General features: G+C 46.7%; 1 long non-coding RNA gene and 1 pseudogene across 1 annotated transcript in view; both read right to left on the minus strand.

The window, feature by feature from the left end:
- Nucleotides 1-328: 328 nt before the first annotated feature.
- LOC126523797 (U4 spliceosomal RNA) lies at nt 329-490 on the minus strand (annotated as a pseudogene).
- A 9,249-nt stretch (nt 491-9,739) lies between these two features.
- Nucleotides 9,740-27,514, minus strand: part of LOC126523452 (uncharacterized) — a 39,034-nt gene continuing 21,259 nt past the window's right edge. Inside the window, exon 4 of the long non-coding RNA XR_008610643.1 lies at nt 9,740-9,803. This is a non-coding gene — a long non-coding RNA (uncharacterized lncRNA). The remainder of the gene's footprint in view (nt 9,804-27,514) is intronic.

A 27,514-nucleotide genomic window follows, 5' to 3' on the forward strand; every position in this document is an offset into this window, starting at 1 on the left:
ATAATACTGTTCTATTTTTTCAGGATCGTGACTAGGGGTCAGCTAAGCAAAGGCTTGCACTACTTTTAATTTGTATTTCCTACTAAGCTACATTACGACGACTACTACCCTCTCAGCAATGCTCCAGAATTCATTAATGTCTGCTACCTCATTATGAATTCGAAATCCTAGCCCATGTTCTGTCATACCTGGGAGACTTGTAGCCGAATAGGTGGCCGATAGATTCACGGCTACGATACTTCAGCGTAAATAAGAGGGACAAAGAAAGTAAGTGCATAATACAGCGTTTGTGTTCTGCACTTCATTTCTTTGTGTCGTGTGTTTTTGCTGAAGTATCATAACCAAAAATCCAACACTCCAAGTAGCTTAATTAGCACTCTTGATTCTAGGTGGCCGTTAGTTAGGACTGCGTAATCCTCACTTTTCAACTAGCAACAGTCGCCCCTCAGTTAGCACTTCATAGGGTACGACACCGCCTCTGCGCCATTAACTAGAGGGTGGCAGGTCTTGTTGTGAAACTTAATAAGAGGTACAAATTGAAGGTAGTACAAATTTACGCCCCTACATCCAGCCATGATGACCAGGAAGTCGAAAGCTTTTATGAAGACGTGGAATCGGCGATGGGTAAAGTCAAAACAAAATACACTATACTGATGGGCGACTTCAATGCCAGGGTAGGCAAGAAGCAGGCTGGAGACAAGTCAGTGGGGGAATATGGCATAGGCTCTAGGAATAGCAGATGAGAGTTATTAGTAGAGTTTGCAGAACAGAATAATATGCGGATAATGAATACCTTTTTCTGCAAGCGGGTTAGGCGAAAGTGGACGTGGAGGAGCCCGAATGGTGAGACTAGAAATGAGATCGACTTCATACTCTGCGCGAACCCTGGCATCATACAAGATGTAGACGTGCTCGGCAAGGTGCGCTGCAGTGACCATAGGATGGTAAGAACTCGAATTAGCCTTGACTTGAGGAGGGAACGGAAGAAACTGGTACATAAGAAGCCAATCAATGAGTTAGCGGTAAGAGGGAAACTAGAGGAATTCCGGATCAAGCTACAGAACAGGTATTCGGCTTTAACCCAGGAAGAGGACCATAGTGTTGATGCAATGAACGACAGTCTTATGGGCATCATTAAGGAGTGCGCAATAGAATTCGGTGGTAATGCCGTTAAACCGGAAACCAGTAAGCTATCGCAGGAGACGAAAGATCTGATCAAGAAACGCCAATGTATGAACGCCTCTAACCCTACAGCTAGAATAGAACTGGCAGAACTCAACAATAGACCATATTCACACTATCAATCAGGTGATAGAGAAATGTGCGGAATATAACCAACCCTTATATATAGCCTTCATTGATTACGAAAAAGCATTTGATTCAGTCGAATCCTCAGCAGTCATGAAGGCACTACGGAATCAGGGTGTAGATGAGCCATATGTAAAGATACTGGAATATATCTATAGCGGTTCCACAGCCACCGTAGTCCTCCACAAAGAAAGCAACAAAATCCCAATAAAGAAAGGCGTCAGACAGGGAGATACGATCTCTCCAATGCTATTCACAGCATGTTTACAGGAGGTATTCAGAGACCTGGAGTGGGAAGAATTGGGGATAAAAGTTGATGGAGAATACCTTAGCAACTTGCGATTCGCTGATGATATTGCCTTGCTTAGTAACTCAGGAGACCAATTGCAATGCATGCTCACTGACCTGGAGAGGCAAAGCAGAAGGGTGGGTTTGAAAATTAATCTACCGAAAACTAAATTAGTGTTTAACAGTCTCGGAAGAGAACAGCTGTTTACGATAGGTAGCGAGGCACTGGAAGTGGTAAGGGAATACATCTACTTAGGGCAGGTAGTTACCACGGATCCGGATCATGAGACTGAAATAACCAGAAGAATAAAAATGGGCTGGTGTGCGTTTGGCAGACATTCTCAAATCATGAACTGCAGGTTGCCACTATCCCTCAAGAGGAAAGTTTGAATAAAGGGAAAATCAGACATCCACCAGTTTGTAGCAATTGCTACAAAGGAAACCCAAGCGGGTTCCCCGAAAGGAAGGCCTCAAAGTTGAAGAAAAATTTGTCCTGGTACTGGACTCGAACCCGGGACCACCGCCTTTCCGGGGCAGCCGCTCTACCATCTGAGCTAACCAGGCGGCTAGCAGATGGCAGAGCGAAGTCGAATTTGTCGACAACACGAAGCAAAGGCAAGTGTTTGACGTAGTAGTTCCGCGGAAACCCGCAAGGTGGAGAGAAGTAATGAATAAAGGGAAAATCAGACATCCACCCGTTCGTAGCAATTGCTACGAACGGGTGGATGTCTGATTTTCCCTACAAAGGTTTCCTTTGTAGCAATTGCTACGAACGGGTGGATGTCTGATTTTCCCTTTATTCATTACTTCTCTCCACCTTGCGGGTTTCCGCAGATCTACTACGTCAAGAGGAAAGCTTATAACAGCTGTGTCTTACCAGTACTCACGTATGGGGCAGAAACCTGGCGGCTTACGAAAAGGATTTTGCTGAAATTGAAGACGACGCAACGAGCTATGGAAAGAAGAATGATAGGTGTAACGTTAAGGGATAAGAAAAGAGCAGATTCGGTGAGGGAACAAACATGGGTAAATGACAGCTTAGTTGAAATCAAGAAAAAGAAATGGGCATGGGCCGGACATGTAATGAGGAGCGAAGATAACCGATGGTCATTAAGAGTTACGGACTGGATTCCAAGGGAAGGGAAGCGTAGTAGGGGGCGACAGAAAGTTAGGTGGGCGGGTGACATTAAGACGTTTGCAGGGACAACATGGCCACAATTAGTACATGACCGGGGTAGTTGGAGAAGTATGGGAGAGGCCTTTGCCCTGCAGTGGGCGTAACTAGGCTGATGATAATGATGATGATGAATCCTCACCAGTACTTCTAACCTACTAAGGCGAATAATATCTCAGGCAATGCCTCATAATTCTTCCAACAGCCCTGATATGTTAGCCTCAATTGAGAGGGCTCGCGTGCTAAACGTTGCCAGGTTCAACTTCCAGTAGCGGCCTGTCTGGAATCAGAGATTCTTAGCCCCCTCTGCCGCGCCACAGATCGAACCACCACATCCGCTAATGCTGGGCTGCCGCTGGGGATCTGCAGTGCTATTAAATCCACTGAATATTATCTGAAGTGCGATTCACTGCAAGCTTAGAATAAGTATTCAAGCTATTAGACTGGGAAGGCTTAGCAGTGACGATCAACGTCGAACATGTCAACAACCTTTGCTTTGCGGATGAAAACGTCCTGTTCCGCAACACTAAGGGTGAATTGCAACAAAAGATTATGTACCTCAACCGAGAAAGTATAAAAGTAGGGTTGAGGATTAGCATGCAAAAGACAGATAATGTTTATAACCCTGTGAAGGGAACAAGAGTTTATAGTCGCGAGTCAGCCTCTAGAGACTGCATAGAGGTACGTTTGTCTAGCTTAATTACATAAATGGGACTCCGAACATGAACGTTACAAAATAATAAAGCTGGGTTAGATTACATACGGCAGACATTACCTCATTCTGAGTGTTAGCTTGCTAATGTCTTGAAAGGTGTACAATCATTGCATTTTACCGATGCTAACGTACGGGACAGGAACTTCGACGTTAACAATGAAACCCGAGAACAAGTTAAGGATCGTGCAAGAAGCGATGGAACGAAAAGTGCTAGCGCTAATGTTACAAGAGGCTAAGAGAGCAATGTGTATCAGAGAGAAAACGGCTAGCGCCGATATCCTAATGCACACTAATTGAAAAAAAAAATAGAGCTGTGTAGGCCATGTAGTAAGTAGGGCAGATAACTCGTGGGCCAACAGAGTTACAGAATGTGTGCCAAAGGAAGGCGAGCACAGCTGATGACGGCTTGAAATTCGGTGGGCTGATGAGATAAAAGAATTCGCAGAAGCAAGTCAGAGTCAGCTAGTGCAAAACAAAGGTAATTAGAGATCACTGAGGGAAGCCTTCGTGTTTCATTGCACATAAACATTGACTGATGACGACAATGATCATTATGACGGCAATGACATCAGCAGGGACGTGAAAACTCTCTCGCTGTGCAGGCGAGAAGGCTGGGTGGTGTCGTAACGTACGCACATCTTGAAATCAAAATCAAGCTTGTTGTTACTCAGCACCTTTATCCTCTGTAACGCGCAGCGTTCCTTGTTGCTGGGACCTGGGGAAAACCGCCCGGTTTGGGCCAATGGAAACCTCTAAAAATTTTGCGTAGGTGATATGGTGGCATTAACATTTTGAGTGGCCTTTGCTATATCAACAAGACAACTTCAGTTCATTTGATCGGCCGACATCTAATGGAGCCTGAACATGCGGAAACAAATATTTAGATGCCGTGCTTGCCAGTATAAAATGCGTTTCGTTATTAGAATTTGTTATTGAAAACAAAGTTATTTGAATACAGTGGCCGATATTTGGTCAAAATTCAATCAGTAAATGTCAAAATTACCAGTGTAAAATCATTTGCGAGAAATAATTTACATGTTATTGCGTACGTGCTAGTATGGATCTCAAGACAGTGGGCGAGAGGAAAATCAAATGCTCAGAAAATGAAGGGGCTGGATGACGCAGGAACATTGAAAATGGTGGCTCCAAATACAGTCGCACGAGTTCTTTTACACAGAATGAAAGAGCTGTATCAAGCAGTGCGCACAACGACGTTGTGTGGACAACCGTCACCATACAAAAAAGATAATCCAAATTGAAACGGTCGATAAGTACACGGTTATCGTGTCTAATAACGTGCGGTGGCCGTGCTGTGTTAGACGGTTTGTCTGTAAATAGTACATTCAGGTTACGCGTGGGAGCCTGTTCAGAGACGCGAGAAACTTAGTCGAGAAGACCGAAATGGAATGTCGTTCTACCGTGCCAAAGCTTAGCGCGATGTGCTCTATTGCGCAAAACCGCGAAGTGGAGGAACAAATCTGCCAACTCACAGGTTGCACCGGAAGAAAGAGGCAAACCTCAGTGTGCAATTCTTATTCTTTGTGGTTGCATGTGTTTGCGCTGTAAACAGTTTTCATGTCAAGTATGCACCAACTCGCCCAGAAAGAAGTTTTAATGACAGTGAACAGACAGTGGCAATACAGGGCTAGGAAATACCTCGAGTAAGAGAACATAAATACCTTGGTATATGGATAAACGAAGGCAATAGATATACGGAAAAACAGGAAAAAACAATAACAGTAAAGGGGAAGAGAAATGTAGCCATTATGAAGCATAGAGCGCTACGGGGACGCAATAGGTACGACGTGCTCCGATGAATGTGGAAAGGTGTAATGATGCCAGGACTTACTTTTGGAGATGCGGTTTGCTTTAAATCAGGGGTACAATCAGGACTCGATGGGAACCAAAGGTCAGTGGGGTGCCTCGCATTGGGCGTTCACGGGAAGACTACAAATGAAGCTGTTTAGGGTGATATGAACTGGACTAGTTTTGAAGTGAAGGAAGCTCGCAGTAAAATTGATTATGAATAACCGTTAAAGAATATGGAAGAAAGTAAATAGGCTGGGAGAACGTTGAGGTATTTGTACAAGAAAACATTGATTCACAGTGCAGGAAGAACAACTAGGAAGCTTACCAGCACGTATGCGGCATGTAGGGTGGGCAACACAGCAACAAAGGACGTCAAGCGGAAAGTCAGAGAGGCTGAGATAATCTCATGGGTGGCGGCAATGGAAAAGAAACCTGTCGTGAGTAACTACTTAAGAGGAAAAAACGAAATCAGGAAATAAACAGTTCATGATAACTCAAAGGGAAGCTCATTACTTTTCGAAGCGAGATCGGGATGTCTTAGAACATGCACCTATAAAGCGAGATATAAGAAGAAAGAAGAAGAATGTGCTTGCTGCGGTAAAGCTAGGGAAACTATGGAGCATGTTTTATTAGAATGTGGAGACGTCTACCCAGCGGTTCACTTAGGCACCTCTGGCCTGCTCGAAGCCCTTGGGTTCAGCAAGAGCAGTGGAAAAGTAAACGTGTCCGCAATAGGGATTAGTAAGAGGCAATTGGAGGATTGGTGGAATAAAAGTAGGGACATGACAAAATACGGAGATGTACAAAAGCAAATTCTCAAGATAGCATCAGAAAATTTGGTTGTGGGAGTCCATAGTGTTTTCTTTTTTTTTTTTCTTGTTTAACCTAGGTTGGACATTAGGCAGTATAATAGCAAGAGCTTGGTGGCGCAACCCGCCGCCTCGTTCCAAAGGGGACGCTTATAACATCCACCCATCCATTCATCCATCCAATGACACGCAAAGCCATCTAGCGGAGGTGCCGCTTCACGGCGCAGCGTGTCAGGATGAATTTGTGAGAGAGGAGACCGGAACAAGAGCTTGGTAGCAAAACCGACAGCCCTGTTCCAAAAGAGACGCTTAGAGCATCCATGCATCAATCCATCCATGCAGGCAGTGCGCGATAGGACAAGTTAGGCGCCCTGCAGCCTGTAATTCTTGCTGCACCGCTGCCTCCCGCCTACTCCTCCCATATAAGATTGTTCGAGTGTATACTTGCATCAATGACACGACTTTGACTTCACCGAGCACCGGATAAAGTGTGAAATGTTTTGTTTTGTCATGGAGGGCAGCACACCCCCTGTGAGGCAAGTTGGTGTAAAAGGGGTGCATTAAAGAAAGGCACATAATTAGTGGCAAAGGTTGGCGCTGAGGGGGCTTATTTAAATGCGGCGATTCCCCCAGTGGCACAAAGCGGGTTGCCCACGTTGGCGTCAAACAGCTTTATTGAAGAATGGCACATGCACAGCGGCACAAGTTGGTATCAAAAATTTTCATTGAAATACCGCAAATACACAGTATTACATACTAAATGAGCGAACTTGGTCCAACTGTTGTTTTTGAACGCTGCCCTCTGAACACAGCTAACGATGCTCCACCCTAACACCACAGACTCGCCAGTGACACAAGTTGGCGGCGAAACTGTCAAAGCCATGTAACATAAGGGACATGGAAGCATACCAGAATATGTGCGAATTATATTAAGAGCGCAACATACATAATAATTTGCTGCAATGGTAATATTTTTCAAACCGCAATACAGCATCTTCAGGTCCCCTAAGCACAAGCGCAGGTAGGCGCTTGCTGTAGTAATTTTACTGTTGCAGCGAAACGCTCTCATGACTGGCTATGCTACAATTGCCTGGGTGTATTGCAACGTCCCAACATTTGTGGTACAACCGCGCCTCTTAACGAACAACGCTAGATGAAATGGGATGTGGTGTCGGTTTCCTAGTCATAAGGAAGTTTTTTTTTTCTGTCACACTCTGTTTCCTGGCACTTCAGCAAGGCGCGCAGTGTGTTCACCAGCGGAGCGTGTTTGGCTGGCTTAAGTGACAAATTGCTCCCCGGATGCGTGGTTATGTCGGTTCAGAAGAACGCGAATACCATGTCCTCGCGCGTTATGAAGGATATAGGGAATTCAAACAAATGGCAGAGGACGGGATGCTAGAATTGATTTTAAAGTCTCAAAGGTCATGTTAAACTCCGGAGGCCACAGGAACGGTGGAGGGCGAGAGCATTGGAAATGTTACACCTACCCTAGAGAAAACAAAGAAAACGCCGCTAATACAACACATTTAAAAAAAACGAAGGTATTTGTGATTGAGCAGATGAGGAAGTTACAGGAGATCAAGGACGTTGTCGGGGTATGGCTGATTATGGCGATGCTAATAACGCGATAGTTCTTCCTAATGGCTGTTATGCAAATCGGCTATTCTTTGTGACTAAATGCAAGTGCTCGCGAGACACGTGAAGACTTTATCTAGCCGCTCTAAATGCTAAGAGAAGCTAGTGGACAATATGACTATTTCTTCCAGCTAGTAAAGCATGTCTTTATTTAGGACGACGAAGTACCACCTCAGTCATTCTATTTAAAGCTATCACGATCACAGGTGAACACGAGTGCGGGAGCGATACAAAGCAGCTGCAACACCCTACGGCCCTTTGTAAGTTAACATGATGCCTTTTTGACCTTGTGTCAACAAGGCCTAAAAGGCATCGTGTTAAATTACAAAGGGTCGTGGGGGGTTGCAACTGCTGTGTATCGCTCCCGCACTCGTATTTACGAGTCATGGAGACTCGCTTCACGCCTTACGTGAATACGTCGCCGATCAGCGGCAGCGGATAGGGGTTTTGGCGGGTAATATTTATTGCGGGTTAGTCAATGCAAACGCGCACTGAGCAACCTTTTTAAAGGAACGGTTTCTTCGCCTAGCTTCCGCGGGCATAGCGTTGGTGCTGCTGGGCCTGGCACCAGACTGTAGCTGGTTCAATGTGTATCTGGGCGGATATATTTGAGGTTGTATAAGATAAGGTAAGAGAAGCCCGTAGCAAAATTAGTTTTGAAAAAGACTCAGTAACATGCATGAAAATAAATGGGCAGCTGATGTGCGCAAGTTTCTGTATTGTAAAGCATGGACACTAAATTAAGGAAGAGGTCAAGAAATTTGGCAGCAAGTACAGGGTAAATGATACTGTAGGAGTCATCAGAAAGGAAGTGAGCGAAATAGAGGCAGTTAATTGGATGCAGAGGCTGAAAACAAAAAGCACCATCAAGATTTACCAGAATAAGAGAAAAGAAATTAGAAGCGAAAACCTGTGCTATAACACAGTGCCTTGCCCAAGCCGGTTGCCTAAGAATGAAATCCTACCGGAGTAAATATTCGAAACTAGATGAGGCATGTGTATGCTGCAGCAAAAATCCGGAGGCCACTCAGCATATTCTAACATAATGCGAAGGGATTCATCCAGCGAGAACTTTAGTAAACGAAGACCTTCGAGAAGCGCTTGGGTTTAAAGTGGACGCTAGCGTCAACCGTTCAGCAGTCCAGGAAAATAACAGTCCTTTATTAAATTGGTGGAAAGAAAGCAGGGCAGAAAAGAGACATAGAAAACGCATGCAAGAACTCTTGATGAAAAGCATGTATAGCATGCTTGATTAGATCGAGCAGGCTAGGTGATTAGTTGTCACCGCCCCGTTTCAAACGGGGTGCCAACAAATCATCACCATCATCAATGCTTGGCATAAAGTCAGTTATGATCGCAACACACACTGTGCGACAGATGCAACAGGCAGCACCCCCAAGCGTGACGCACAGATACATCGCGTGCACCAAAAGTAGTCACGCGCGCGCGCTGCGTATGTGCAGCACACATCCACATTGTTACAGCATCTCCGCCAAGTGCGCGTTACTTATTGAACTAACTGAATTTTTCAAAGTAAATTGTGTGGGAAAATTCGTAAGGTACGACTTACACAGAAGCTGAGGACAATATAGCTTCAGACTGTGATTAGAATGTACGAGAAACAATTCTGTTACGCAGAAACTAAAAGACAAATGACATTTCGAGCTGCCGCTAGAGGTCTGTCTGCGTGACCGCAGCCGCTAGGCGGCGGTACTAATTTTGGGTGAGCCCAAGCCCACGAAAACTGCCGACCGACAATTTGCAGGAGTTAGAAGCCCCCCCCCTAATGCCCTCTCCCGAGGGATGGAGCGGAGAGATCCGAGTGCATTGACACCGCCCCATTCTGAGCCCCACCTTACTCAGGAAAGCATTCTCCTTGATTGAAACCGACTGGGTTTTTTATCACCTTCTAGCTTATTCTTGTTTTCACATAGGCACTTATGGAAGAAGAATAAAACATTAAAATCGTGAGCCATTTAGGGTCGTAGAAATTATACTTACATATCCAGGGCACACCTCGGCAAAATGAACTGGCTTGTGAGCCTTACTCTTCGACAATGCGAGCCTGGGAGAAATAGAAAAAAATAGTCATTCTATCTATTGCGGATAGCCGAAAAATATGCATTGTTGCTGCTATTCAGGATGCACAACGTTCCATAAAACTTCAAAGGCACTAGGGTAAAATGCGCAAATTAATAGCTAAAGAAACACCTTCCTCAGAAATTTGATGCGGTTTTGAGTATGCTATTTCACACAACAAAGACACCAAGGAGTGCACTCGAAACATTCTAGAGTAATTATATTACGTGCCATTCGAAAGATTGCACAAAAGAAATATGAGACGACAAACCATGGCGCGTCTGCTCTCATATGCTGAAGCCCGCACATGAACATAACCAGCTTTGTTCATAAGTTCAGCAGTAACATATTGTTAGCTTAATTTCCTTTTGTCCGAACTCACAACAGGACTGAATGAATTCATTAGAAATTCCAGCTGTTTCTACAACACTTCGGAACTATCTCTGAAGTCCCCATACATATTTTCCTGCGCAATATTAAAAAGGTAATGTGGAATACGGAGTTACGCATACAATAAGGTAACATTTCTATCTTACGATGCATAAAAATTTTGATTGCCATTACATGCCTCCAATTAAATTAAAAATTAAATTATGTGGTTTACGTGCCAAAGCCACATTCTGAATATGAGGCACGACGTAGTGGAGGACTCCTGAAATTTCAACCACCTGGGGTTCTTTAACGTGCTCCTAAATCTAACCAAATGGGTGTTTTCGCCCCCATCGAAATGCGGCCGCCGTGGCCGGGATTCGATCACGCGACCTCGTGCTCAGCAGCTCAACATTATAGCCACTGAACAACCACGGCGAGTGCTCCGCCAACTGAGTATACGAGGCGTTGTATAGATAGAAAATATATTTAATCGTATTCATTCATCGGACGGCGTAAAACACAGCTTTTTACTGATAAAAGTCTTCTTGACATATTGCCACGTGGTGGTGACGGTGTAGAAAACAGTAGCAATACTGTGAAAGACAAAACTAACTTATATTGGGCTAACCTGTACCCAACAAACACAGGCTATACTTATAGCGGAAATATAGCGGCGAATACAGTCGGCGATCGTCGAAAATCTGATCAGCGGGTCAAGCGCGTCGGCTTTCATATATCAGTCGTCGAATGTTCCAGAGTTGTTGCTGGGATCCGCGTGCCTTCCGCAAAGTTCTACGTTATTCGCGTCGCGCACACATGTAATTAGATTACACAAGGTTCGGTCACAGACAGCGGATGGAAGCATCGATAACATTCCAGAAACTTCCTATACATGCAGGCGCGTTCTGCGCTACGTGATAACATTTAGGCTGTGAAACGTGGTCACCCGAGAAAGATAAACATGTACACGTGTCACTACCCCCCTCTTAAAAAGCATCGACTCGATGCTGCGAACGAAAGTAATAAACAAACATATACGTAGGAAAGAAACAACAAACTAAGGAAGTTGGTCAGCGTTCGTAGAAGGGCTGGAGACGCACCACGTGGACCCATTCAGATCGTGCGCGGCGCCGATGTGAATGCGGAATGCCGTCTGGCACGACCTCATAGTCCATTGCGCCGATACGTCGAATCACCTTGTAGGGTCCGAAATAGCGTCGCAATATTTTTCCACTGAGTCGTCGTCGGCGTATCGGAGTCCAAACCCAAACACGGTCACCGGGCTGGTACTCGACATAGCGTCGTCGGGAGTTGTAGTGTCGGCTGTCGGTGCGCTGTTGGTTCTTGATCCGTAGGTGGGTGAGCTGTCGAGCTTCTTCGGCGCACGGGAGATAGGTAGCGACGTCAACATTCGCTTCGTCAGTGACGTGTGGCAGCATGGCGTCGAGCTTCATTGTCGGGTTCCTGCCATAAACCAACTTGAACGGCATGATCTGTGTTGTTTGCTGCACCTCCGTGTTGTAAGCGAAGGTTACATACAGCAGGACCGCGTCCCACGTCTTGTGCTTGACGTCGACGTACATTGCTAGCATGTCGGCGAAGGTCTTGTTTAGGCGCTCCTTGAGATCATTCGTTTGCGGATGGTAAGCAGTTGTCCTCCTGTGGCTTGTCTGGCTGTATTACAGTATGGATTGGGTAACCTCTGCTGTAAAGGCCGTTCCTCTGTCGGTGATGAGGACTTCTGGGGCAGGATGTCGCAGCAGGATGTTCTCGACGAAAAATTTTGCCACTTCCGCTGCGCTTCCTTTCGGTAGAGCTTTAGTTTCAGCGAAGCGAGTAAGATAGTCGGTTGCCACGACGATCCACTTATTCGGGATGTTGACGTCGGAAACAGCCCCAACAAATTCATCCCGATCTGCTGGAATAGTCGGCAAGGAGGTTCAATCGGCAGTTGTAATCCTGCTGGCCTTGTCGGTGCTGTCTTGCGTCAGTGGCAGTCTCGGCATGTCTTGACGTAACGGGCAATGTCGACGGTCAGACGTGGCCAATTGGTTGCTTTCTATATGGAGGACAACGGTGGTTGTGGAGTCGCTATAGATATATTTCACTATTTTTAGATATGGCTCGTCTACACCCAGATTCCATAATGGCTGCATGACTGCTTAGGTTTCTACTGAATGAAACGCTTTCTCGTAATCAACGAGAGTTATATATAAGGGTCGGCAATCTTCCGCACATTTCTCTCTCACCTGATTGATAGTGTGAATATGGTCTATTGTTGAGTAGCCTTTACGAAATCCTGTCTGCTCCTTTTGTTGACAGAAGTCTAAGTGCTCCTTATTTTATTTGCATTTACCTTAGTAAATACTTTGTAGGCAGTGGGAGCTGATCGGTCTATAATTTTTCAAGTCCTTGGCGTCTGCTTTCTTGTGGATTAAGATTATGTTGGCGTTCTTGTACACTCGAAGTCATGAGGCATTGCGTATAGAGGGTGGCCAGTTTTTCTAGAACAATCTGCCCCACATCCTTCAACAAATCTGCTGTTACCTGACCCTCCCCAGCTGTCTACCCCCTTTGCATAGCTCCCAAGGCTTTCTTTACTTCTTGCGGCGTTACTTGTGGAATGTCGAATTCCTCTAGACTATTCTTTCTTCCATTAATTTCGTTGGTGCCACTGGTACTGTATAAATCTCTGTAGAACTGCTCAGCCACTTGAACTGTTTCATCCATAGTAGTAATGACATTGCCGGCTTTGTCTCTTAACTCATACATCTGATTATTGCCTTTTCCTAGTTTCTTGTTCACTGCTTTTAGGCTTCCTCCGTTCTTGTGAGCATGTTCAATTCTATCCATTTTATACTTGCTTATGTCAGCTGTCTTATGCTTGTTGATTAACTTGGAAAGTTCTGCCAGCTCTATTCTAGCTTTAGAGTTAGAGGCTTTCATACATTGGCGTTTCTTTATCAGAACTTTCGTCTCCTGCGGTAGCTTACTTGTATCCTGTCCATCAGAATCGTTTTATACTAAAGGCTATGAACATGTAGCAGCAAGGCAGAGTGTGAAGCGTTTGTTTCGCGAAAAGCAGTTGTAATTGCATTTGCCAATTAGAAGTCAATTGTCTGTCCATCTGAGTACAAATACTGCTGATAATGGTAACGAATGAAGTCCTAGTCAGCTGCTTTTTCTTCCTTTTCAAACAAAACAGAAGGTATTTGCAAGCAAGCAGAGGACATTATCATACTAGTGTGAACATTTCTCCAGTTACTCCCTTATAGTGTCTAGTCACACAAGTGTATTTTTTTCTTTAAAGCAACAATAAAGCTAGCCAGTTATTTAGGTTATGGTGAATTGCTATTTCTTAGGCGTGAATCTGTAGGTGTGTTTTGTGCATGCTACGCAGCAAAACCAAATGCAACTTGACAACAATAACACAAAGCGGAAGCGTTGTATAAGACGATCATACAAGGGGAAGACATGCAAATGGAGTATGTTCAATGTTGTGAGTCCTGTGTGTCATTTCAAGCAATATATACGAAATGTGAGTTTTCCATGAATGCGCAACTCTGCTAGTTTAGTGCACATAATATTACACTGGCATTACCATTTACATAATATCTTAATATCTTCAACACCATTTGTACCTTTTGATACGACGTAGTGTAAAGCTGTAACATTTCGCATGGAATAATGATACTGAAATGGAGGCATACAAAACAAGGCCACAGTGAAAATGAGAACGATGGCGTTCGTTCATTTTGTCCTTATTGTGTTTCCGTTCTATGTGCATTCCTCTCTTTACCATATTCTGTGCGCTTGATGTGGTCCCAGTTTTTTCATTGGTATAGTACCGTTATGAACTGTAAGCATAATTACGGCGGGAATTTTACAAAGTTTTCATTATACTGTTTTTCATTTGAGAAATACGTGCATGAATAACAGTAAACAGTTCTTTCAAAACAAAATAGGACATTTAATGCGATTATCATTCCTAGGGTAATTCGCCCTCATTTCAGGGGCTAGCTTTCCATCTGTCTGTTCATGTCTGTCCCGCAGTTAACTCGGGTCAATGGGAAGTCACTGGGATGCCAACATAGGTTAACACGTATGGGCCACTGAGGATGTGCCGCTCTATAATGAACCTCTTAGTCGCCAACTTATCTCACTGGGTACGTGTCCCTCTTCTAGCATGTGCTTGTGTGCCTCTCCTACATGGTAGCAAAGAGATGTGCCACTCTTCAGTGAAACTTTCAGTGAAACTCTGATGCCAACTGTTCACAGGGCATGTGTCCCTCTTCAATGAACCAATTTGTCGCCACCTTGGTACACAGTGTATACGCTTCCGAAGACGAGCCTCATAGAGCACGAACTCTTGTCGGGGTACAAAGCCAGTCTCCTTTACTAAGGCGATAGCCTTAGATTGCTCACGGGTCAAAAAATGCGCTGTCTGGCGTTATGGAAGGAAGATTAAAGCGAACCAACTTGGACATAAGAGTGAACCCGCCATCTCTCCATGTTGGATTCTAACTGACATGGTGAAACTGAGAGCAAACCCACAACCTTTGAAGGACGTCGAACCCACAATATTTGGTGCTAATTAAGGTGAAATCACTTAAAGCATTCGAACACGCGACCAAACTTGGGGATATGGGTGAACCGGCCATATTTCTAAGCTGGATTCCTACTGACAGCACTAAGGTCGTGCGTCGACCTCACTACCTTTGGTGATAATTAGGGCAAAGTTACTTAGGGTACAAGTAATTAAGATATGGTTGATTAAGACACTCGAACCAATGATCTTGGTGGAAGGAAACAAGTAATAGGAAGTGACAAGTTATTTTCATGAAAACGTCAAGTAATGTTGTGTATCTCTCATCATCTCGCAGGCTTTTACCTTCATCCTCTTTAGCGTATGCTAAACCGACAGTCAACTTTCCCTGCTGTTGCTTGAGTGAATTCGTCTTGCTCGGTGGAAGAGCAGCACCACAGTGTCGTGCAACTGTACAGTGTGACGGGAAGTTAAATAGCAGCACGAAGTACTTGAAGGTGATCTTATCATAAGAAACCCAGAACAAAGACACCAAACACTACATAGGGGAACTTGCATGTGCCTAATAATTCAATTAAAGCAATAATAAATCTACGAGAATGAAAGTGAAAAAAAGACTAACTGGCTGGAGGTGGGGTACGAACTCACACCTTCGCATTACGCGTGAGATGCTCTTACCGATTGAGTTACCGCGGCGCCATTGATAGGAAAATGATGCAGAGAAGCACTAGAACAGGAGTTTGTTCGGATCGTAGAGCAACAGTGACAAACGCAGCACCAGAAACTATGGTCACTGTTGCAGCAACAGCACTGTTGAACAGACGTCAAGAATAGGCGAGTTGTCAGAGCTTTTTGACATGCTGAGCGACCGTAGAAACAGGTGAGCAATCGGCAGCGTCCAGCTGGTAAGGAAGAGCCGTATCAAAGGTGGTAGTGCGCTGGCGGCCGTCAAATAGAAAGAATAGTGAGAATCTGGTAGGGGGGCTTGAGAGAAAGCGTTTCATGCGTATGTGATTACTAAGGCGATGATCCGAGCTGGAGTGGTCTGACGCAACTTACGTAGATCATGTCACTAAGAGTTCTGTTGAAATGTTCTGTTAAACCATTGGTCTGTGGATGATAAGCGGCAGTGGTGCGGTAATTTGGCATGGGGATAGGAGAGACTGCAGGACCTCCGAGAGGAATACGAGACCCCGATCGCTCAGCAGTTCCCGAGGAGCGTGATGGCGGAAAATACTGGTGTTTAGAATGAACGAGGTGACATCTTTTGCTGTTGCGGCAAGTGAGGTGGTGGGTACAGCTTATCGTATGAAATGACTTACTACGACGAAATTGCATCCATTGCCAGCGCCAGTAGACGGAAGAGGTCTCTCTAAATCAATGCCGAGACGGTCAAATGGGGTGGCTGGGCAGCAAAGTGGGTCGACAGGTGCAGTGGAGAGATGCGAGACATATTTGCGTTTTTGTATTGGCGGACGAAGTTGTACATCGCGCACAAGTAGTATCGTAGGTGAAACCATGCATAAGTCTGCGACACTCCGGCGCGACTGCACTGGGGTCACAGTGAAAAGCGGAGCATAAATGATTTCTGAGCTGGCGGGGCCCTACTAAGAGTCATGTGCTGCCGTCATTGTGGTAGTTCGGGCGCTATGAAATCCGTCAGGGTTGGCGAAATGATGCTCCGGCCGACGTAAGGCTCGAGGTGCCGAAACTGCCGGAGGGTTTGCGAAACATCTAATATCATGACCATTCACGGGTCATTTCGCTGCTCCGAGGCCATGTCTAGGATGGGAAGTGGTGAAATATCATCATTGTAGGTAGAAGTACGGGCGTCAGAACTAACTAACAGGGCATCGGCATCAGAGTGTCTGTGTCAGGAGCGGTTTCCGACGTGGATGTCATATTCACGGGTTCAGACGGCCCACCGAATGAGGCAGCCCAGTGGTTGATTGAGGTTAGACAACCATCAAAGAGCGTGATGATCGGTCACCACGTCTAAGAGTCGACCGTAGATATATGGGCGCAATTTTTGATGAGTGTATAGGATGACGGGGCATTCTTTTTTTTTTGTTACCTGGCAGTTCGCCTCAGCTTTTCTGAGGGCACGACTGGCTTACGCGACCACGCATTCGGCATTAGTGCTCTTACGCTGTTTGAGCTCGGCACCAAGGCCGCCACCACGGTCGTCATTGTGAAATTCTGTAGGTGTGCTTGGATCAAAATGACGCAAGATTGGTGGAAACGTAAGTAGTAGGTGAAGAGTCGTAAATGCATCAACAGAGGTTTCTGACCCATTAGAAAGTTCATTGTTGCCTTGGAGAAGTTGGTTTAAGGGTGCAATCACAGTACTGACATTTACAAGGGCTCGTTGAAAATAGCAACACAGGCAATGAAGCTGTGTGGAGCTTTCAATTTAGTGGGCTTCGGTAATTCGGATACGGCACAAAGTTTAGGAAAACAGTTATTAATACATTCTTTGGAGACAACGTGGCCTAATACAGTCAGCTTTAGTGCTGAAAATATGCAATTTCCAAGTTAATCTGGACACCAGCATTCCGAGGACAGGTCAAAAGTTGATATTGTGGCGCCTACCAACGCCGCTACGCGCGCACACTAAAGGTCGGTGCTCTCGGTGGGTACTCCAAGATTTGACAAAAATAAAGTTTGGGTGAACGTACTCTGAGCGCGAGCACGGCACGTGCTAGTCCGTCCTAAGGGCCTGCTATGATGGTCATTTTTTTCTGGCGCTCCATTGCAATCACTTGGTTCACTACGTTAGTGAGTTAGAACTACGACATGACCGACCCCCAGCAGCCTACCGGCGTTGGGCTACCTTCCGCTTAACGGTGCCTCTCGCCCACAGGACATCCCAACTCCACAGCCCACTTTCTAAGACAAGGACCCACAGGTTTCTTCACCCAGGTCGAAGCCTTCTTAGATCTACACCACATCATTTCGGAGACTTCTCGGTATCGCCACTTACTTGCCAACATGGCTTCTGAGGTTGTTCACGAGGCGGAAGACGTCATCGTGGCCCTTTGCAGGATGCTCCGCACCCGCAACTGAAGCGGTGTATTTTGGACCGCACCACGGCGTCTGAGATTGCACGCCTCCGACACCTATTTACCTCCGAGGAGCATGGAGATCCCTGCCCTTTCCAGTTGCTCAACAGCATGCGACGGCTCTTGGGCTCAAGCCATCTCGACGTGGAGGTTGCGCTTTTGAAAGAGCTCTTCCTGCCGCGCTTGCCGCAGTCCACCAGCTTTGCTTTGGTCGCTGCAGGAGACTTGACCATTGGCCACCTCGTCCAGCTCGCTCATCGAGTGCACGACGCGACTTCTCCTGTCGCCGCTCTCTCTTCAACACCAGAGACCTTTACCACTTAGGTTCCTGGATCGACTCCCTTCGGACGTCGTCTCAGGGCCAGCGCAGCTCGCTCACGCCCCAGCAGCCGCCCTTTTTGCGAACCGTCTCCACTCGCGCAGGCCTCGAGCGTCACCTATGTGGTGGTATCTTCGAACTTTTTAGCACCACATCCACCAGTGCTATTTCACATACCGGTGGGAGCAAAATGCAATGTGAGATCACTTACGGTGGCATGTGACTTCCTCTTACAACCCGGCCATTTCCGGGCTGCGTTTGCTTGCGGACACTGATGCTGAAGTCAGAGTACTGCCGCTCTCCAAGCGCGACCGCGCTTTTAAGTATCCAGGCCCTACGTTCCTCGTGGCGAACTCCACCTCCAACGCCACGTATGGTCTACGGTCCGTCACTCTCGACCATCGCCTGCGGCGCACGTTCCAGCAGGTCGTCATCGTTGCCGACTTTAATCAGCCTATCCTCGGCTCTCAATTCCTGATCCATTTCGACCTCAACGGCAGTGCGCACCAGCGTCACCTGATTCTCAGCATGACGGGACTGTCCATCCCTCTAGTTCTGTCGGCTATCGTTCCCACTGGCATCCACACGCTGATCCCCCCACGCCCGTAGTCCCGCATCTTCTAATACTTTCCTGAGGCGATGAATCCCTGCAATTTAGATCAGCCACCCTAGCACAGCGTAACCCTCCACATTGTCACACGTGCTCCACCCATCGAAGCTAGTCCGCAGCGCCTCTACGGTGAGCGTCTGGCAATTGCTAAACGGGGATTCTAGCACATGTTCCAGCCGTGTATAATTCGCCCTTCTTCCAGCAGTTGGGCTTCCCAACTTTATCTCGTGCCCGAGAAATAACTTGGTAATGGCTGTTGGTGCGGCTACTACCGGGTACTCAACACTCACTTTCCACGAGAGCAATCCACTTCGGCACATTCAAGATATCACACACCACTTGGAAGGATGTAAATACTTAGTAAAGTGGAACTTGTCAAGGTTTATCACCAAATCCCCGTTGAGCCCTCTGCTATCAAAATGACGGCTATTACTACACCTTTCGGCCTGTTTGAGTATGTGTGCAATGCTGCTCAAGTGTTCTAAAGATTGATGGCTGAAGTAACGAACGCGTGCCGGCTCTATTTGCCTAAATCAACGACATTCTCTTCACGAGTCGCAATCGACAAGATCATGAGCGTTGCCTCCGGGAACTCTTTCAACGCCTTCTACAATTAGGTCTGCTTCAACTCCCAGAAATGCGTCTTTGAATCTCCCGAGCTTGGGTTCCTGGGTCTCCCGCAGCTCAAGGTGCTTTGAGGGCTGCTAAACAAGCCGTCACCGATTCTGTGCTCCTCAACCACCCGAGAACTAACGTGCCTACTTTCATGATAGTGGATGATTCCAGTGCCGCCATCGGCGCTATTTTCCAGCAGCAAATCGACTCCGAGTGGCGTCCATTCTGCGGCTTCTATAGAAGCTCCAACCTGCCGAGACTCGCTACAACGTTTCTGGCTGCGAGTTGCTCGCTATCTGCTCCGCTATCCAGCACTTCATGCACTTCTTGGAGGGCCAGCTATTTCATATTCTGACGGATCACAAGGCTCTGGTGTATCTCTTCCGTACAGACTATTCCATGTACGTCGCACCAGCACTTCGCCAACTGGCCTATACATCGGAGTTCACAACGGATATGTGGCACATAAAAGCCGCCGTAAACGAGGCAGCTTATGCACTCTCCCGCGTCACTTTCCTCGGCACTTCTACAATAACTGTGCACTGGGAACCTCTAGTTTTTGCGCAGATAGAAGACCCTGAGCTTCAAGCGCTGCCGTGACTATCCTCATTCCTTCCGTCTACAAATAGTTCCTAACCCGTTTGCGCCTGGTTTACTCTGGTGTGACATGTCAGCGCCTACAACTCGCTCCTTTCCGCGTGCCTTCAGTCGTGTGTTGTTCTAACCCCATCACAACTGACATCTTAGCATCCGAGCCATGCAGCGCCTCGTTACACAGCGCTACGTCTGGCCAAACATTAACACCGATGTTCCCCAGTTCGCATGTTCCGGCCTCGCGGGCATGATCGTCAAATGACCCACCACAAGAAGACTCCCACAGATTCTTTCTTGCCACGTGGTTGTCAATTTCACCACGTCCATCTTGGTCGGGCCACTTTCTACCTAACACTACTGCCGGTAGGTTCTAGCAATGATTGACGGCTTCAGCCGTTGGCGCAAAGCCGTGGCCATTCCGGACATCACTGCGGAGCTTTCGCCCAGGCCTTCATTTCAGTATGGGTTTTCCGCTTCAGCTGCCCCGGCATCATCCCCACTGATCGCGACCGGTAATTTCACTGTACCCTCTCATCAACCCTAAACGCCTGCTTGGCGCTAAACACTGCCGTACCACTGAATATTATCCCTGTGCCCACGGCAAAGTTGAGTGGCTCTTCCGCCAGCTTAAGGCAGACCTAACTACGCGCCTGGATCGGGAGCACTGGGTCGATAACCTTGGTATGGTTCTTCTCAGCCTATGCGTTGTCCTTCGTTGCGGTCTGGGCTGTTCTCCCGCTTAAGTCGTCTATAATGCACCCCTTGCGACTTCCTGAAGACTTGTTCTTTCCTTCGTACCCTCGCCTCAGCCGCAGCAGTACGTTCAATGCCTACAAGGCTGTATTGAGCAATGGCACCCCGCCCCGCCTCGATCTTCGGAACACAGCATCTTACTGCGTCCGTACCTTGAGATTTCGACCCACGTTTACCCTAGACGAGACGTTTTAAAGGCACCTCTTATACCCTCCTACGATAGACCATACCATGTCCTCCACAACACGCCGATGTCCACTAACATCGTATTGAATGGTCTCGAAGAGGCAGACTCATGAGAGCGCATAAAACCGGCCTACCTCGAGACGCCTTCTACGAGGCTTCCCGCGGATGCGGCCTGCGTATCCTAGGACCTGCATCTCACAAAAAACAGCACCTTCTTCACTTCATCGACGACTCCATTTCGCTGTTCCGTCTTGATAAGAGGCTATGTAGCGCCCACCGACGCCACTATGCGCGGATGCTAAAGATCACTATTTTCGGTCGTCACTACAAAAGATCACGAAAATAAAGTTTGGCGGCGTGTCCTCACCACGCGAGCACGGCACGGGCTAGCCCGCTCAATGTGCCTGCTACGCTTGTCCTCTGGTTCTGGCACTACACCAAATGTAAATTACGAAGATGGTTCGGAAAATCTGGAGAAACGAAGACACCGTTATCGAGGTAGCCGAGACAAGTATGGTACTTCAGGCCGCGCAGGATGCCGTTGATCATGTGTTCAAAGGTAGAGAGCGCGTTGGAGAGACCAAATGGCAACGCAGTGAATTCGTACTAGCAGTCTGCTGTTACAAAAGCGGCTTTTGAAGAGTCAGAATCAGCCATGGGTACGCACCAGTAGCCAGAGCACAGAGATAAGGAGGAAAGAGCTCCGCTCCTTGCAAACAGTGAAGTGCGTCGTCTGTACGTGGCAATGGTTATACATCCTTTCGGGTAATCTTGTTTAACCTTCGATAATCAACCCCAAATAGTATGCTACGGTCTTCTTTAACTAAGACGACTGGTGGTGACCAGGGTATACTATAAGACTGGATGACATCGCGTTTGAGCATATTGACACGTGAACTCGTTTATCTTTTACGGGTGAGCGCTTTCATAAGAAATGTTATCGCTCCGCAGAGGACGAGCCTACATGTATCGGAAGTTTCTAGAAATTTATCGATGCTTCTATCCGCTGTCTGTTGTCGCCGAACCTTGTGTAACCTGATTGCATGTATGTGCGACGCGAATAGTGTAGAACTTTGTGGAAGGCACGCGGGTCCCAGCGATTGCTCTGCAACATTCAATGACTGATGTATAAAAGACGACGCGCTAGACCCGCTTATAAGATTTTCGACGATTGCCGACTGTGTTCGCCGCTATCATTGTGCTTTAAGTGCAGCCTGTCTTTTTGTCGACGTCTTCGCCGGAAATCTCGACGATCACCTTAAGCGGCTTGCGACAGTATTAGAGGCCATCAAGTCATCGGAGCTTATTTTATAGCCAAAAAAGTGCCGCTTCGCTTACGATGAGCTTCTGTTCTTAGGCCACGTCATCAGCAAAGCTGGACCCGCCCCGAGCCGCAGAAGACAGCTGCCATCACAAAGTTCCCGCAGCCCATCGACAAGAAGGCAGTGCGTAGAATCCTTGGCAGTGCGTAGAATCCTTGGATAGCAGGGTTTGCTATCGTCCACCCAATAATTGCACAAATTTTGCTGCCCATTTACATGATGCCATTGATACTATTATTGCACGTCATCCTAACGCTTTCATTTTTCTCCTGGGAGACCAACTTTCCCAACATTTCCTGGTCTTCTGAGCCCCCGGCTTTGAAACCGTTTTCATCAGAAAGCTTTGACTTTATTAATCTTTGCTCGGTATTTTCTCTTTATCAGCTTGTCTCTCAACCTACTAGGCTATCGCACAATACGGCAAATACGCTTGACCTTATACTAACGAAGTGTCCTGATATGGTCTCTGATTTATGGTATCTGCCAGGCATTAGCGATCATTTAACGCTCTCTTTTGAAGTAAAATATTGTCAGCCGATAAACCGGAGAGTCAAAAAGTCCCTTCGTAATTACAGTAAAGCCAACTTTGAAGCTATTAATAACAAACTGTCTACGTTTCTCAACGTTTTCTTAGATGATTTTGAAAGCCGTACTACCGAAACTAACTGGAATATGTTTACAAGAAAAGTACATGAACTAATCGACAAGCACGTACCTATGCGCACTATTTCTTCGCATACAACAGCACTTTGGTATAACTCGAATGTAAAACGACTTCGTAACAAAAAAAAGCGGCTCTATCGCTCTGCCAAGCATTCCCCCTCCGAGCAGCGGTGGGATGCATATGTGAAAGCGAATAATGTTTATGTCTCCGCACTGAAATGTTCTCGTAATAATTCCCTACAAAATACTCTGCCAACAACGCTCAGTAATGACCCAAAAAAGTTTTGGCGAACCATTCACCCCGACCGCAATAGCGAAATCACGTTACTTGACTCTTCTGGTGATGCGAATCCAGTTGCCGACTGCTCTGTGGTATTAAATGATGTATTTTGCCGTAGTTTTGTTATAACCTCGTCTACAACACTTCCCAACGTGCAGTGTTTTGATTCTCTAACAATGGATCCAGTAATTATACAACGCCTTGGCATCGAAAAAATTATCGAATCATTGAAAGAGTTCTCAAGCCCAGGAATTGACCTTATCAACCCGAAATTCTTAAAAAGTACCAAAATATATTCTAGTATTATGCTATCCAAAATATTCCAACAATCAATTGATGAATCCACACTGCCATCCGACTGGAAAGTCGGAAAGCTGGTTCCAGTTCATAAATCTGGAAGTAAAAATTCACCCCTAAACTACCGCCCGATTTCACTAACTAGTATCCTATGTAAAATCCTCGAACATGTTCTTTACACAAACATTGTTAATTTCCTTGATGCCAACTCGTTCTTTTCGAAGGCTCAACATGGTTTCCGCCGATCTCTTTCCTGCGAAACACAGTTGGCTTCCTTTACACACAAGCTACATACAATTCTTGATCGTCGTTCTATAGCTGACTGTGTCTTCCTAGATTTCGCAAAAGCCTTTGAAAAAGTTTGCCACAGTTTACTTCTCTTTAAATTAAGCAAATTGAACATTGATAGGAAGCATCTCTCCTGGATCGAATATTTTCTAATCGGACGCTCACAATTCGTGTCTGCTAACGCTTATGATTCCCCGTTGAAGCCTGTTCATTCTGGCGTGCCCCAAGGCTCAGTGCTCGGCCCTCTCCTGTTTCTCATTTATATTAATGACTTGCCGCAATGCGTGACCTCTAACATTCACTTATTCGCCGACGATTGTGTAGTCTTCCGAGAAATTATTGACCAAAATGATGTTATGATCCTTCAAAACGATATCAACTGTATATCTAACTGGTGTAAAGTCTGGCTGATGGAACTCAACACTACAAAATGTAAGGTATTACGCATCTCCCGTACAACTTCTTGCCCATTTCCTACTTCCTTGAGAATTCCGATCTCGAATCCGTAACATCCTATTGCTACTTGGGTGTGCACATAACTTCCTCTCTTTCTTGGTCTCTTCATAATAGCAAAATAATTAGCAATGCAAACCGCTCGTTAGGTTACCTCCGGCGCAATTTTTCATCTGCTCCTGTTTCTTTAAAACTCCTCTTTTACAAATCTTTAGTCCGAAGTAAACTCGAATATGCGTCTTCAATCTGGTACCCCAGCACTGCTATATTAACCTCTGCCCTCGAGCTTGTCCAAAATAACTCTGTCCGCTTCATTCTAGGAAACTACAGTCGTACTGCCAGTATCACTTTAATGAAAGAGTCCCTACAGCTTGCGTCACTCGCCTGCCGCCGCAAGTTTTCCCGCCTATGTCTCTTCCACAAGATATACTACAGTCCCGCCCTACGCAACGACCTTATTCTTCCTCCATCATACATTTCCCCTCGTTTCGATCATGCACAAAAGGTGGGAATGATGTCGTGCTTAACGCAAACATGTTATCAATCATTTGCACACCGCACCTCACAGGACTGGAACCACCTTCCTAGAGCAGTCACGTCCACTGTTCAATATTCCCAGTTCCATAATGTTTGAAACACAAGTGTATTGCAATGTAACTATCCAACTATGTAATTATATTTGTTATTGCTCAATTGCTTGAATTTTTGTTGCTTCCCGCAATTATCTCATCGTTTTAGCTAACATTGTATTAGCAGAAGAAAAACCTGTATAGTGTCTTTTTCCGTATGTTCCACTCCCCTCTGTAATGCCACTGGACCTGAGGGTAATACTAATAAATGTGTGCCTACTACAGGCGCTTTGTCAAGAATTTTTCACGCACCGCAGAGCCGCTAACACACCTAACCAAATGTGATGTCGAGTTCAAGTGGCAAACGCTGCAGGCCGACGCATTTCAAGAACTCAAACGATGCATGCAGTCGCCGCCGGTACTTGCACACTTCTACAAAGACGCCGATACCGAAATCCACATTGACGCCAGTAGCCTAGGCCTCGATGCGGTCCTAGTCCAGAGGAAAGACGGACTTGAACGGGTGATATCTTGTGCTAGCCGGTCACTGTCAAAAGCGGAAGGCAATTATTCTACGACTGAAAAGGAATGCCTCGTTATCATTTGGGCTACAGCAAAAATCCGCCCTTACTTATATGGCAGGCCATTCAATGTCGTCAGCGACCATCACGCGTTGTGTTGGCTAGCCAACTTAAAGGAACCTTCAGGAGGGCTGGCGCGGCGGAGCCTCAGACTGCAAGAATATGACGTCATGGTAATCTACAAGTCCGGACGAAAACACTCTGACGCCGACTGCCTATCACGCGCCCGCCTCGATCCCCCGCCGCAAGACCACGAGGACGACGAGGCCTTCCTTGGAATAATAAGCGCGGAAGATTTCACTAAACACCATCGAGCAGACTTGGAGCTAAAAGGCCTCGTCGAGTACTTGGAAGGGAACACCGAAGTTGTCCTAAAGGCATTTAAGCGCGGATTATCTTCGTTCACGCTACAAAGAACATACTCGTGAAGAACTTCTCACCAGTGCGCGCCAACTACCTTCTTCTTGTTCCATTAGCGCTGCGTCCAGATGTACTGCGCGCCCTACACGACGATTCAACCGCTGGGCACCTCGGATTCTCCCGGACGCTGTCCAGGATACAGGAAATATATTACTGGCCGCGTCTGACCGCCGACGTCTCCCTTTACGGCAAGACATGCCGAGACTGTCAGCGACGGAAGACACCCCCGACAAGGCCAGCAGGATTACGGTAGCCGATTGAACCTCCCTGCCGGCCATTTCAGCAGAACGGGATGGATTTGTTTGGACCGTTTCCGACGTCAACATTTGGAAATAAGTGGATCGTCATGGCGACGGACTATGTCACCCGCTTCGGCGAAGCTAAAGCTCTACCGAAAGGAAGTGCAGCCGAAGTGGCGAAATTTCTCGTCGAAAACACCCTGCTGGGACATGGTGCCCCAGAAGTCCTCATCACAGACAGAGGAACGGCCTTTACAGCAGAACTCACCCAAGCCATTCCGCAATACAGCCAGACAAGCCACAGCAGGATCACTGCCTACCACCCACAGACAAATGGTCTCACGGAACGCGTTAACTAAACCCTCGCCGACACGCTAGCAATGTACGTCGACGACGAGCACAATACGTGGGACGCGGTCCTGCCCTACGTAACCTTTGCTTACAACACGACGGTGCAAGAAACAACACAGCCCACGCCGTTCAAGCTGGTTTGCGGCAGCAATCCGACGACTACTCTTGACGCCACGCTGCCGCACGTGTGCAACGAAGAGAATCTTGACGTCGCCACCTTTCTCCAGCGCGCCCACGAAGCCCGACAGCTCGCCCGCCTGCGTATCAATAACTAGCAGAGGTCCGACAGCCGACACTACAGCATTCGACCACGTTACATCGAGTACCAGCCCGGCGACCGTGTTTGGGTTTGGACCCTTTACACCGGCGAGGACTTAGCGAGAAACTTACGGCGCTATTTCGGACCATAGGAGGTGATCCGACGCATTGGCGCACTCGACTGTGAGGTCGTGCCAGAGGGCATTACGCTATCACAGCGGTGACGCTCACGACCTGAAGTAGTTCATGTCGTGCGACTTAAGCCGTTCCACCAGCGCTAATGAACTTGCGGGGCTTCGCATAGCTCAACTTTGGACTTTTCAGAACTGTGTCGCCTTGGACCTTGTTTTTTTGTTGTTTTGTTGCTTTGTTTATTAAGTGTCCTTTTGTGTTTCACTCTTCTGTTATGTTTGTACCATCGGGACGATGCCTTTTGAGAGGGGGGAATTAACACGTGAAGTCGTTTATCTTTTACGGGTGAGCGCTTTTATAAGAAATGTTATCGCTCAACGCAGGACGCGCCTACATGTATCGGAAGTTTCTAGAATGTTATCGATGCTTCTATCCGCTGTCTGTTGTCGCAGAACCTTGTGTAATCTGATTGCATGTATGTGCGACGCGAATAGCGTAGAACTTTGTGGAAGGCACGCAGGTCGCAGCGATTACTCTTGAACATTCGACTAATGATATATAAAAGTGGATGTGCTTGACCCGCTGATCAAATTTTCGACGATCGCCGACTGTGTTCGCCACTATCGTTGTGCTTTAAGTGTAGCCTGTCTTTGTGGCCACAGGTTCGCCCAATAAAAGTTAGTTTTGTCTTTCACAGTATTGGTACTGCGTTCTTTAACGTCACTACCACGTGGAAATATCGTTCTACTGGTCATCGCCTGCGTGTCTGTCGTTCGTCGATACTAGG

The sequence above is a fragment of the Dermacentor andersoni genome, chromosome 6 (genome assembly GCF_023375885.2).
Source record: "Dermacentor andersoni chromosome 6, qqDerAnde1_hic_scaffold, whole genome shotgun sequence".
Lineage (NCBI taxonomy): Eukaryota > Metazoa > Arthropoda > Arachnida > Ixodida > Ixodidae > Dermacentor > Dermacentor andersoni.